This window comes from Zea mays, chromosome 1 (genome assembly GCF_902167145.1).
Source record: "Zea mays cultivar B73 chromosome 1, Zm-B73-REFERENCE-NAM-5.0, whole genome shotgun sequence".
NCBI lineage: Eukaryota > Viridiplantae > Streptophyta > Magnoliopsida > Poales > Poaceae > Zea > Zea mays.
Window position 1 is genome coordinate 167,488,020 of NC_050096.1, and position 11,041 is coordinate 167,499,060.

Sequence of the window (11,041 nt, forward strand, 5' to 3'; positions counted from 1 at the left end):
AGTTTTGAGACCCAAACTCATCAAAACCCGCCATATGTAATTTATAAGATGTAACAATTGCTCCCGTTGCAAAGGTCGGTCGATGAAGTACTCTATCCATCGTAATTTATAAGATGTTTTTATTTTTTTAGGCATGAAATATTTCTATGCAGGGTTGGATATAGTATAAAATAATGTATTCAAAAAAATAAAAAACATCTTGTAACTTAGAAAGAAGGGAGTAGCTGATTTAGGATTGCCGTATGAGACATGCATGCCACCGTGGTGAGAGAGAGAGTGCAAGAGGTGGAGCAATTAATATATACCGCACGTACGCTTTAATAGGAGCTACGTACGGAGCAATGTATGCACCTGATGCTTGATACGTACGCCCTCTATATTTGTTCACTCTTGCAGTTTTGGATGACAAAATCAGAAGACCGTACGTGTATTACATCTCCCACAAAACATGCATTCAGCACTTAAATTTGAGACATTATTATCTTCCCTGCTGGAGGGCATATGCCATCTATATTTAATATTTACCAAACTGGAACTTATATAATACAAAACAAAACAAAACAAAACAAAATCAGATGGATCCTCTGGCTGATAGGTACATCTCTTCTGTGTATGCAATGCTGTCCTCAAATCCTCAAATTAGACGGTGACGTTACATCTTTGACATATTAACAGAGATGTGGTAATTAATAAAGCCTTCATCAGTCATCATCCTTAAACAATAACCATTAGATGCATGTCTCCTTCTGACATTATTCCTTCTTACTCCATACAAGCCTACCAATAATCCTAATCTCCCTGGCATCATCAGCAGTAACAGATCGATGGAACACTGCATTGGTGTCGAGGACAAAAGATGGAAGACTACGCCCTCCAGGGTGAGCGCGGCCACGTTCTTGGGGTGGGCACAGTTGCAGAGCACCATGGATGACCAGTTCTTGCGCGGGTACACCGTCTAGACGGCGCAGTCTATCTTGGTGGCCTCGGCGGGCGGGTGCTCATGCTTGACACAGGCGACGGCAATGCAGCGGGTGCTGCCGCACCGGCGACGCAGTCAGCGGCAGCCACGGCGGCGCGCGAGAACGTTGGCGAGGTCGACGACGTAGAGGAAGCCGCTATCGACAAAGACTGCACAGCCGCGCTAGCTCGCCAGTGTCAGGAGGCGGAACACCGGGTTCCTAATTAAGAGCCAACGAGTCTGAGAGGATATCGGGAGGAACCCGCCCCGGTAAGGCCTTGTTCGTTTCCGTCGGATTGCACCTGTAATCGTTCCACCTAGTCAAAGTTTATATAAATTAGAGAATCAATCCGGTTAGGAATCGTTCTGACCCATCAATCCGGTAGAAACGAACAAGACCTAAATCAGCCTCCGAATGACTCCCATACCGTGCATGGGATCGGACTAGGTGCAACCTAGACCAGAGTCGTCAGATGATACGTTAGGGAGCTACCGAAGTGGATTTCACATCTGACCGAAGGACTACTCTCGTCATCAATATTGTGCATACATGTCGCATTAGCTACGTGTAGCGTTGATCTGTGCCGTGGAAGAGAGCCGGTCCGTCTCCCACTCATGGCTTACGTGTTCTAGTCTGAGCTCCACTTACGACCTATGGACCCTAGGCCCAAGTCCTTCGACAACCTACACAGCATGCAAGATGATAGGGGGCAGGGGCGGAGCCAGGGGCCATGGCCTCTCTCAAGGCTGCAACATAGACAAGAATATATATATCTCTACTACTACTTAATTGTGTAGTGTAGGCGTGCACAGGTGCTTGTTCTGCCGGTTCCCTCTGCCCACCCACCGTCTCTCTGCTGCCCGCCATCCACGCGACGCCGAGCCGCCATCAACGTCGATCCTGCGAACCGGAGCCCCAGCAGCGCGGCCGATGCACCCTCGATCCGAGATCCTCGATCCGCAATCTACGCTCCCCGCCATCAACGCTCCTCGATCTCTGCTCCCCGCCATCAACGTGGCCGCCCCGCTCACCTTCCATCGACGGGATCGGCGTTGATGGTGGATCCGCGAGGGCGGTGGGTGGGGCGGCCCCGGATCCCGGCTCCGTGCCCCCGCCCGCGACCTCCCGCGATGCCCCCGCCCCCTGAGCCCCGAGAAGGGGACGCGGTCGTTGAGGCCGTAGACGGAGGAGGAGGAGGCCCAGACGACGGCCGACTGCGGGTCGGCGTCCTTGCAGGCCTCGAGGAGGGAGACGAGGCCGGCGACGTTGGAGTGGACGTACGCCGCCGGGTTCTCCATGGCATAGCGCACGTCGGCCCGCGCCGCGAGGTGGAGCACGTGGGTGAAGGGCACGACGTCGAAGAGCTTGGCCAGGAGGCGGCCGTCGTTGATGTCGCCCTCCACGACGAAACTCGCCGTGGCTGCCCAGCAGCGCGCGCTTGAAAGGGAAATGTGCCCTTGGGCCATTTCTAAGTATTTTGGTGATTGAGTGTCAACACAAGTGCTTAAATGTGAATCAATACCCATGGATGAACAAAGTGCAAATCTAGAGCAAAGGTATGTTTCTAAGTCTTAGTACATTGGTTTTGTGTACTAATATACTTGTCTAAGTATTAGAAACAGGAAGAAGAAGAAGAGAAGAAAGTTGGCTGTGTACAGCCAACAGGCTGTTTCGGTCTGGGGCACCGGACTGTCCGGTGGTGCACCGGACATTGTCCGGTGGTGCACCGGACAGTGTCCGGTGCGCCAGGCTATCTCGGCCGAAGAGGCCGCTCTCGGGAATTTGCTGACGGCGTACGGCTAAAATTCACCGGACTGTCCGGTGTGCACCGGACTGTCCGGTGAGCCAACGGTCGGCCAGGACCAACGGTCGGCCGCGCGATCAGCGCAGGACACGTGGCCGAGCCAACGGTCGGAAGGGGGCACCGGACTGTCCGGTGTGCACCGGACATGTCCGGTGCGCCAACGGCTCCCGCATCTGCAACGGTCGGCTTCGCCATTTAAGGAAAGGAATCGGGCACCGGACACTGTCCGGTGTGCACCGGACTGTCCGGTGCGCCCGACGACAGAAGGCAAGGATAACCTTCCAGATGTGTTCTCAACGGCTCCTAGCTGCATTGGGGCTATAAAAGGGACCCCTAGGCGCATGGAGGAGGACACCAAGCATTCCTACAACACTCCTAAGCACCAAGACATCGATCTCGCGCATTTGTTTCATTGTGATAGCATATAGAGCTCTTGTGGAGTTGTGAACTCTTTGAGTTGTGTTGTGAGATCTTGTTGCGACTTGTGTGCGTGCTGTTGCTCTGATCTTTTGAAGTCTTGTGTGTGTTGCTCATCCCCTTCCTTACTCCGTGATTCTTTGTGAACATCAAAAGTGTAAGGGCGAGAGGCTCCAAGTTGTGGAGATTCCTCGCAAACGGGGTAAGAAAAGAAAAGCATAACACTGTGGTATTCAAGTTGATCATTGGATCACTTGAGAGGAGTTGAGTGCAACTCTCGTCCGTTGGGACGCCACAACGTGGAGTAGGCAAGTATTTGTGCTTGGCCGAACCACGGGATAAACCATTGTGTCTTCTCTGTGTTTGATCTTTTGTGGTTATCGTATTGTGCAAGACCTTCTCTAGCCACTTGGCATTATTACTCTAACTCTTAACAAGTTTTTGTGGCTATAAGTTTAAGTTTTACAGGATCACCTATTCACCCCCCCCTCTAGGTGCTCTCAATTGGTATCGGAGCCGTTCTCTTCAAGAAAGGGACTAACCGCCCGAAGAGATGGATCCTAAAGGGAAGGGAATCGTGATCAACGACAAGGAAAAGGAGTCCTTCGTCAACGAGCCAAAAGATGATAAATCCAACGACTCTGGCTCGGGCCACAGACGTAAAGATGGGAAGAAGAAGAAGACAAGGCGCATCAAGGAGATCGTCTACTACGACAGCGACGAATCCTCTTCTTCCCAAAAGGACGACGACAACGACTACAGGAAGACGGTCAATTCGAACTTTTCATTTGATTATTCTCATATTCCACATAGTTCGAATTCGCATTTGCTTTCCATTCCTCTCGGCAAACCTCCACACTTTGATGGGGAGGACTACGGATTTTGGAGTCACAAAATGCGTAGTCACTTATTCTCTCTTCATCCAAGCATATGGGAGATTGTAGAGAATGGAATAAAATTTGATAGCTCGGATAGTCCTATGCTTATAAATGAACAAATCCATAGAAATGCACAAGCTACTACTGTTCTTTTAGCATCTTTGTGCAGGGAAGAATACAATAAGGTGAGCGGCTTGGACAATGCCAAGCAGATATGGGACACCCTCAAGATCTCTCACGAGGGCAACGACGTCACCATGCTCACCAAGATGGAGTTGGTAGAGGGCGAACTTGGAAGATTTGCTATGATAAGGGGGGAGGAGCCAACCAAAACATACAACCGGCTCAAAACCCTTGTCAACAAGATAAGGAGCTATGGAAGCACGCGATGGACGGACCACGACGTCGTCCGCCTAATGCTAAGGTCCTTTACCGTTCTTGATCCTCATTTGGTGAATAATATTCGTGAGAATCCCAGGTACACCAAAATGTCGCCCGAAGAAATTCTTGGAAAATTTGTAAGCGGGCGGATGATGATCAAGGAGGCAAGGTACGTCGATGACGCGTTGAACGGTCCAATCCACGAGCCTCAACCCATTGCTCTCAAGGCATCGAGAAGCAAGGAGGCACTACCAAGCAGGGTGGCGCAAATTGAGGTGGCCGGGCTTAATGATGAAGAAATGGCTCTCATCATTAAGCGCTTCAAGACGGCGTTAAGGGGTCGCAAGGAGCATCCCAACAAGACCAAGACGAAGGGGAAGCGCTCATGCTTCAAGTGTGGTAAGATTGGTCACTTTATTGCTAATTGTCCCGATAATGATAGTGACCAGGAAAAGAAGAGTGGGAAATGGGAAAAGAAGAAGAATTACAAGAAGGCAAAGGGCGAGGCTCATATTGGAAAGGAGTGGGATTCGGATTGCTCCTCGTCCGACTCCGACAACGAAGGACTCACCGCCACCGCCTTCAACAAGTCATCCCTCTTCCCCAACGAGCATCACACGTGCCTCATGGCTAAGGAGAAGAAAGTAAGTACTCGAAACTCTACTTATGCTTCTTCCAGTGAGGATGAGTCTAGTGATGATGAAATAGACTATTCATGCTTATTTAAAGGGTTAGATAGATCTAAGATTGACAAAATTAATGAATTGATTGATGCTTTAAATGAGAAGAATAGGCTACTAGAAAAGCAAGAGGATCTCTTGTACGAAGAACATGATAAGTTTGTAGAGGCTCAAAAATCCCTTGCATTAGAAATTAAGAGAAATGAAATGCTTACTTGTGAATTGTCTACATGCCATGATTCAATTTCAAAATTAAAGAGCATCAATGATGACTTAAATGCTAAACTAGTAAAAGCACAAAAATCCAACTCTTGTGTTGAACATGTTGAAATTTGCACTAGGTGTAAGGATGTTGATATTAATGCTTGTAGTGAACACTTACTTTCCATTTCAAAATTGAGTGATGAAGTGGCTAGTCTTAATGCTCAACTTAATACTAGCAAAAGTGATTTTGAAAAACTAAAATTTGCTAGGGATGCCTACACGGTTGGTAGACACCCCTCAATTAAGGATGGACTTGGCTTCAAGAGGGAAGCCAAGAACTTAACAAGCCATAAGGCTCCCATTCCCGCCAAGGAGAAAGGGAAGGCCCCTATGGCTACTAGTGCTAAAAGGAACCATGCCTTTTTGTATCATGATAAAAGACAAACTAGAAATAGAAGTTATGATGCTTTTGATTCATATGTTTATGATTCTCATGCCATGTTTGCTCCTAGTTCTTCTTATGTGTATCATAGAAATGTTACTAGGAGAAATGTTGTTCCTAAAAGAAATGTTGCAAATGTTCATAGAAAAGTAGTGAATGAACCCTCTACAATTTATTGTGCTTTGAATGCTTCATTTGCAATTTGTAGAAAGGATAGAAAAGTAATTGCTAGAAAGTTAGGGGCAAAATGCAAAGGTGATAAAACTTGCATTTGGGTCCCTAAGGAAATTGTGACTAACCTTGTAGGACCCAACAAGAGTTGGGTACCTAAGTCCCAAGCCTAAATTTGCCTTGCAGGTTTATGCATCCGGGGGTTCAAGCTGGATTATCGACAGCGGATGCACAAACCATATGACGGGGGAGAAGAAGATGTTCACCTCCTACGTCAAGAATAAAGATTCCCAAGATTCAATTATATTCGGTGATGGGAATCAAGGCAAGGTAAAAGGTTTAGCTTGTCAAGCAGGGAAACAGGTGGGAGGCTCTCATCACACCAAAAATGTGATGACGACATCAAGACCCTTGGAGATGCTGCATATGGACCTTTTTGGACCCGTCGCCTATCTGAGCATAGGAGGAAGTAAGTATGGTTTAGTTATTGTTGATGACTTTTCCCGCTTCACTTGGGTGTTCTTTTTGCAGGAAAAGTCCGAAACCCAAGGGACTCTCAAACGCTTCCTCAGGAGAGCTCAAAATGAGTTTGAGCTCAAAGTGAAGAAGATAAGGAGCGACAACGGATCCGAGTTCAAGAACCTTCAAGTGGAGGAGTTCCTTGAAGAGGAAGGGATCAAGCACGAGTTCTCCGCTCCCTACACACCACAGCAAAATGGTGTGGTAGAGAGGAAGAACAGGACGCTCATCGATATGGCGAGGACGATGCTAGGAGAGTTCAAGACCCCCGAGTGCTTTTGGACGGAAGCCGTTAACACTGCTTGCCACGCCATCAACAGGGTCTACCTTCATCGCCTCCTCAAGAAGACGTCGTATGAGCTACTAACCGGTAACAAACCTAATGTATCGTACTTTCGTGTATTTGGGAGTAAATGCTACATTCTAGTGAAGAAGGGTAGAAATTCTAAGTTTGCTCCCAAAGCTGTAGAAGGGTTTTTATTAGGTTATGACTCAAATACAAAGGCGTATAGAGTCTTCAACAAATCATCGGGTTTGATTGAAGTCTCTAGCGACGTTGTATTTGACGAGACTAATGGCTCTCCAAGAGAGCAAGTTGTTGATTGTGATGATGTAGATGAAGAAGATGTTCCGACGACCGCTATACGGACCATGGCGATTGGAGAAGTACGGCCACAGGAACAAGATGAACGAGATCAACCTTCTTCCTCAACTATGGTGCATCCCCCAACCGAAGATGAAGAACAGGTACCTCAAGTGGAGGCGCTTGATCAAGGGGGAGCACAAGATGATCAAGTGATGGAGGAAGAAGCGCAACCGGCACCTCCAACCCAAGTTCGAGCGATGATTCAAAGGGATCATCCCGTCGATCAAATTCTGGGTGACATTAGCAAGGGAGTAACTACTCGATCTCGATTAGTTAATTTTTGTGAGCATTACTCCTTTGTCTCTTCTATTGAGCCTTTCAGGGTAGAGGAGGCCTTGCTAGATCCGGATTGGGTATTGGCCATGCAGGAGGAGCTCAACAACTTCAAGCGCAATGAAGTTTGGACACTGGTGCCTCGTCCGAAGCAAAATGTTGTGGGAACCAAGTGGGTGTTCCGCAACAAACAGGACGAGCACGGGGTGGTGACGAGGAACAAGGCTCGACTTGTGGCAAAAGGTTATGCCCAAGTCGCAGGTTTGGACTTTGAGGAGACTTTCGCTCCTGTGGCTAGACTAGAGTCCATTCGTATCTTGCTAGCATATGCCGCTCACCATTCTTTCAGGTTGTACCAAATGGATGTGAAGAGCGCTTTCCTCAACGGGCCAATCAAGGAGGAAGTGTACGTGGAGCAACCCCCTGGCTTCGAGGATGAACGGTACCCCGACCATGTGTGTAAGCTCTCTAAGGCGCTCTATGGACTTAAGCAAGCCCCAAGAGCATGGTATGAATGCCTTAGAGACTTTTTACTTGCTAATGCTTTCAAGGTTGGGAAGGCCGATCCAACTCTTTTTACAAAGACATGTGATGGTGATTTGTTTGTGTGCCAAATTTATGTCGATGACATAATATTTGGTTCTACTAACCAAAAGTCTTGTGAAGAGTTTAGCAGGGTGATGATGCAGAAATTCGAGATGTCGATGATGGGCGAGTTGAACTACTTCCTTGGGTTCCAAGTGAAGCAACTCAAGGACGACACCTTCATCTCCCAAACGAAGTACACGCAAGATCTGCTAAAGCGGTTTGGGATGAAGGACGCCAAGCCCGCAAAGACTCTGATGGGGACCGACGGACACACCGACCTCAACAAAGGAGGTAAGTCCGTTGATCAAAAAGCATACCGGTCAATGATAGGTTCTTTGCTTTACTTATGTGCTAGTAGACCGGATATCATGCTTAGCGTATGCATGTGTGCTAGATTTCAATCCGATCCTAAGGAGTGTCACTTAGTGGCGGTGAAGCGAATTCTTAGATATTTGGTTGCTACGCCTTGCTTCGGGCTCTGGTATCCAAAGGGGTCTACCTTTGACTTAGTTGGATACTCAGACTCCGACTATGCTGGATGTAAGGTCGATAGGAAGAGTACATCGGGGACATGCCAATTCTTAGGAAGGTCCCTGGTGTCATGGAACTCTAAGAAACAAACATCCGTTGCCCTATCCACCGCTGAGGCCGAGTACGTTGCCGCAGGTCAGTGTTGCGCGCAACTACTTTGGATGAGGCAAACCCTCCGGGACTTTGGCTACAATCTGAGCAAAGTCCCACTCCTATGTGACAATGAGAGTGCTATCCGCATGGCGGAGAATCCTGTTGAGCACAGCCGCACAAAGCACATAGACATCCGGCATCACTTTTTGAGAGACCACCAGCAAAAGGGAGATATCGAAGTGTTTCATGTTAGCACCGAGAACCAGCTAGCCGATATCTTCACTAAGCCTCTAGATGAGAAGACCTTTTGCAGGTTGCGTAGTGAACTAAATGTCATAGATTCGCGGAACCTGGATTGAATTGTAGCATACATGTACTTATGCTTTTGATCATGTTCCTTTTTGCATTTTGTTACTTATTATGGTGCTCAAGTTGTACAAACACTCCTTGGACCTCACAAGTCCGTTGCAAAGTGATGCACATGTTTAGGGGGAGATGTGCTACAACTTGACCCTTTGAGACTAACCATGTGCTTGAGTTTGATAATTTAGTCTCGAAGGAGGATTCAAAGGGAAAAGGTGGACTTGGACCATGAAAGACTTCCACTGCACTCCGATGAGAGGGTAACTAATTCCAAGTTCATCTCATGAAATCTTATTGCCATTTGCTCTTAATTGAAGACTTTGGTAAGGCAATGGGGTTAAAAGGCCAAGATTGATCCCGTTTTGGTGCTTGATGCCAAAGGGGGAGAAAATAAAGGCCAAAGTGATAAATGGATCAGCTACCACTTGAGAGATTTTGAAAATAGTAGAATAGAGTTTTTGTTGTGTCAAAAGGTTTTTTTGTTTTCTCGTATTGTCTCTATTGTCAAAAGTTGGCTTCTTGTGGGGAGAAGTGTTGATTATGGGAAATAGGGGGAGTTTTTGAAATCTTTGATCAATCTCTTTTGGAATGACTCTCTTTATGCCTCAACATGTGTGTTTGACATAGAAATAGAGATTTGAGTTTGATTTGCAAAAACAAACCAAGTGGTGGCAAAGGATGATCCATATATGCCAAAATTGAATCAAAACCAATTTGAGTTTTTATTTGAAGTGATTTTGCACTTGTTCTAGTTGCTTTATGTTGTGTTGGCATAAATCACCAAAAAGGGGGAGATTGAAAGGGAAATGTGCCCTTGGGCCATTTCTAAGTATTTTGGTGATTGAGTGTCAACACAAGTGCTTAAATGTGAATCAATACCCATGGATGAACAAAGTGCAAATCTAGAGCAAAGGTATGTTTCTAAGTCTTAGTACATTGGTTTTGTGTACTAATATACTTGTCTAAGTATTAGAAACAGGAAGAAGAAGAAGAGAAGAAAGTTGGCTGTGTACAGCCAACAGGCTGTTTCGGTCTGGGGCACCGGACTGTCCGGTGGTGCACCGGACAGTGTCCGGTGGTGCACCGGACAGTGTCCGGTGGTGCACCGGACAGTGTCCGGTGCGCCAGGCTATCTCGGCCGAAGAGGCCGCTCTCGGGAATTTGCTGACGGCGTACGGCTAAAATTCACCGGACTGTCCGGTGTGCACCGGACTGTCCGGTGAGCCAACGGTCGGCCAGGACCAACGATCGGCCGCGCGATCAGCGCAGGACACGTGGCCGAGCCAACGGTCGGAAGGGGGCACCGGACTGTCCGGTGTGCACCGGACATGTCCGGTGCGCCAACGGCTCCCGCATCTGCAACGGTCGGCTTCGCCATTTAAGGAAAGGAATCGGGCACCGGACACTGTCCGGTGTGCACCGGACTGTCCGGTGCGCCCGACGACAGAAGGCAAGGATAGCCTTCCAGATGTGTTCTCAACGACTCCTAGCTGCATTGGGGCTATAAAAGGGACCCCTAGGCGCATGGAGGAGGACACCAAGCATTCCTACAACACTCCTAAGCACCAAGACATCGATCTCGCGCATTTGTTTCATTGTGATAGCATATAGAGCTCTTGTGGAGTTGTGAACTCTTTGAGTTGTGTTGTGAGATCTTGTTGCGACTTGTGTGCGTGCTGTTGCTCTGATCTTTTGAAGTCTTGTGTGTGTTGCTCATCCCCTTCCTTACTCCGTGATTCTTTGTGAACATCAAAAGTGTAAGGGCGAGAGGCTCCAAGTTGTGGAGATTCCTCGCAAACGGGGTAAGAAAAGAAAAGCATAACACTGTGGTATTCAAGTTGATCATTGGATCACTTGAGAGGAGTTGAGTGCAACTCTCGTCCGTTGGGACGCCACAACGTGGAGTAGGCAAGTATTTGTGCTTGGCCGAACCACGGGATAAACCACTGTGTCTTCTCTGTGTTTGATCTTTTGTGGTTATCGTATTGTGCAAGACCTTCTCTAGCCACTTGGCATTATTACTCTAACTCTTAACAAGTTTTTGTGGCTATAAGTTTAAGTTTTACAGGATCACCTATTCACCCCCCCCTCT